Source organism: Andrena cerasifolii, unplaced genomic scaffold (assembly GCF_050908995.1).
Source record: "Andrena cerasifolii isolate SP2316 unplaced genomic scaffold, iyAndCera1_principal scaffold2375, whole genome shotgun sequence".
In the NCBI taxonomy this organism is placed as follows: Eukaryota; Metazoa; Arthropoda; class Insecta; order Hymenoptera; family Andrenidae; genus Andrena; species Andrena cerasifolii.
Window position 1 is genome coordinate 13092 of NW_027487267.1, and position 3409 is coordinate 16500.

General features: G+C 21.7%; 1 long non-coding RNA gene across 1 annotated transcript; it reads right to left on the reverse strand.

Moving 5' to 3' along the window:
- Positions 1 to 1263: 1263 nt before the first annotated feature.
- On the reverse strand, positions 1264 to 3383 carry LOC143378303 (uncharacterized). Its single transcript, XR_013088126.1, has 2 exons — positions 3101 to 3383; positions 1264 to 2981 (listed from the first exon to the last, which is right to left on the reverse strand). It is a non-coding gene; the product is annotated as an uncharacterized LOC143378303 (long non-coding RNA).
- Between the last annotated feature and the right edge of the window lie 26 nt (positions 3384 to 3409).

The window sequence follows — 3409 nt, forward strand, 5'->3', positions numbered from 1 at the left end:
ATTTATTTACCTATTTTTTCTCTATTTATTTTCCAATTTTTTCCCTATTCATTTACTTTTTTCTATTTATTTACCTCTATATTTCTCTAATTTATACACCTATATTTTCTCTATTTATTTACCTATTGTTTCTCTAGTTATTTACCTATATTTTCTCTCATTTATTTACCTTTTTTCCTCTGGTTTATTTACCTATTTTTCTCTATTTATACACCTATTTTTTCTCTACCTAATTTACCTATTTTTCTCTATTTATTTCCCTTTTTTTCTCTATTTATTTACCTCTTTTGTTTTCTCTATTTATTTACCTATTTTTCCTCTATATATTTACCTATTTTTCTCTCTCATTTATTTTCGTATTTTTTCTCTGTTTATTTACCTATTTTACCCTATTTTATTTACCTATTTTTCTCTATTCATTTACCTATTTTTCTCTATTTAGTTACCAATTTTTTTCTCAAGTTATTTACGCATTTTTCTTTCTCACTTATTTACCTATTTTTTCCTCTAATTTCTTTACATATTTTTTTATTTACCTTTTTTTCTTTGATTTATTTAGCTATTTATCTCTGTTTATACACCCATTTTTTCTCCAGATAATTTACCTATTTTTACTCTATTTATTTTCCTATTTTTTTCTCTATTTGTTTACCTCTTTTGTTTTCTCTACTTATTTACCTATTTTTCTCTGTTTATTTACCTATTTTTCCCTATTTTATTTACCTATTTTTCTCTATTTATTTACCTATTTTTCCCAATTTTATTTACTTATTTTTCTCTATTTATTTACCTCTTTGTTTTCTCTATTTACTTAACTATTTTTTCTCTAGTTATTTACCTCTTTCTTTCCGTATTTATTTACCTACTTTGTTTTCTCTACTTCATTACCTATTTTTCTCTATTTATTTGCCTATTTTTTTCTCTAAATTATGTACCTATTTTTCTCTATTTATTTACCTATTTTCTCTTTTTATTTACCTCCTTTGTATTCTCTACTTCATTACCTATTTTTCACTATTTCTTTATCTATTTTTTTCTCTAATTTATTTACAAATTTTTTCTCTGTTTATTTACCTATTTTTTCCTCTATTTTATTTATCTATTTTTTTTCTCTAATTTATTTACCTATTTTTCTCTATTTATTTACCTCCTTTGTTTTCTCTATTTATTTACCTTTTTTTCCCTCTATTTATTTACCTATTTTTTTTAATTAGCTATTTTTCTCTATTTATACACCTATTTTTTCTCTACCTAATTTACCTATTTTCTGTATTTATTTACCTATTTTTTTCTCTATTTATTTACCTCTTTTGTTTTCTATATTTATTTACCTATTTTTCTCTAGATAATTTACCTATTTTTCCCTATTTATTTCCCAATTTTTTGTCTTTTATTTACCTCTTTTGTTTTCTCTATTTATTTACCTATTTTTCTCTAGATAATTAACCTATTTTTTCTCTATTTATTTACCTATTTTTTCTCCATTTATTTTTCAATTTTTTCTGTATTCATTACCTTTTTTCTATTTATTTACCTCTTTCTTTCTCTAATTTATACACCTATATTTTCTCTATTTATTTACCTATTTTTCTCTAGTTACTTACCTATTTTTTCTGTATTTATTTACGTACTTTGTTTTCTGTACTTCAATACCTATTTTTCTCTATTTATACACCTATTTTTTCTCTACCTAATTTACCTATTTTTCTGTATTTATTTACCTATTTTTTCTCTATTTATTTACCTCTTTTGTTTTCTCTATTTATTTACCTCCTTTGTATTCTCTACTTCATTACCTATTTTCCACTATTTCTTTATCTATTTTTTTCTTAATTGATTTACCTATTTTTTCTCTGTTTATTTACCTACTTTTTCTCTATTATATTTACCTACTTTTTCTCTATTTATTTACCTATTTTTCGCTAGATATTTACCTATTTCTTTCTCTCATTTACTTACCTATTTCTTCTCTATTTAGTTACCCATTATTTCCTCTAATTTATTTACCTATTTTTTATTTACCTTTTTTCCTTGATTTATTTAGCTATTATTCTCTATTTATACACCTATTTTTTCTCTAGATATTTACCTATTTTTTCCTTTAATTTATTTACCTATTGCTTTATTTACCTTTTTTTCTTTGAATTATTTACCTATTTTTTCTCTATTTATTTACCTCTTTTGTTTTCTCTATTTATTTACCTATTTTTCTCTAGATATTTACCTATTTTTTCCTTTAATTTATTTACCTATTGTTTTATTTACCTTTTTTTCTTTGATTTATTTACCTATTTTTTCTCTATTATTTACCTCTTTTGTTTTCTCTATTTATTTACCTATTTTTCTCTAGATAATTTACCTATTTTTTCTATATTTATTTACCTATTTTTCTCTATTTATTTCCCTTTTTTTCTCTATTTATTTACCTCTTTTGTTTTCTCTATTTATTTACCTATTTTTCCTCTATATATTTACCTATTTTTCTCTCTCATTTATTTTCGTATTTTTCTCTGTTTATTTACCTATTTTACCCTATTTTATTTACCTATTTTTCTCTATTCATTTACCTATTTTTCTCTATTTAGTTACCAATTTTTCTCAAGTTATTTACGCATTTTTCTTTCTCACTTATTTACCTATTTTTTCCTCTAATTTCTTTACATATTTTTTTATTTACCTTTTTTTCTTTGATTTATTTAGCTATTTATCTCTGTTTATACAACCCATTTTTTCTCCAGATAATTTACCTATTTTTACTCTATTTATTTTCCTATTTTTTCTCTATTTGTTTACCTCTTTTGTTTTCTCTACTTATTTACCTATTTTTCTCTGTTTATTTACCTATTTTTCCCTATTTTATTTACCTATTTTTCTCTATTTATTTACCTATTTTTCCCAATTTTATTTACTTATTTTTTCTCTATTTATTTACCTCTTTTGTTTTCTCTATTTACTTAACTATTTTTTCTCTAGTTATTTACCTCTTTCTTTCCGTAATTTATTTACCTACTTTGTTTTCTCTACTTCATTACCTATTTTTCTCTATTTATTTGCCTATTTTTTTCTCTAAATTATGTACCTATTTTCTCTATTTATTTACCTATTTTCTCTTTTTATTTACCTCCTTTGTATTCTCTACTTCATTACCTATTTTTCACTATTTCTTTATCTATTTTTTTCTCTAATTTATTTACAAATTTTTTCTCTGTTTATTTACCTATTTTTCCTCTATTTTATTTATCTATTTTTTTTCTCTAATTTATTTACCTATTTTTCTCTATTTATTTACCTCCTTTGTTTTCTCTATTTATTTACCTTTTTTTCCCTCTATTTATTTACCTATTTTTTTTTAATTAGCTATTTTTCTCTATTTATACACCTATTTTTTCTCTACCTAATTTACCTATTT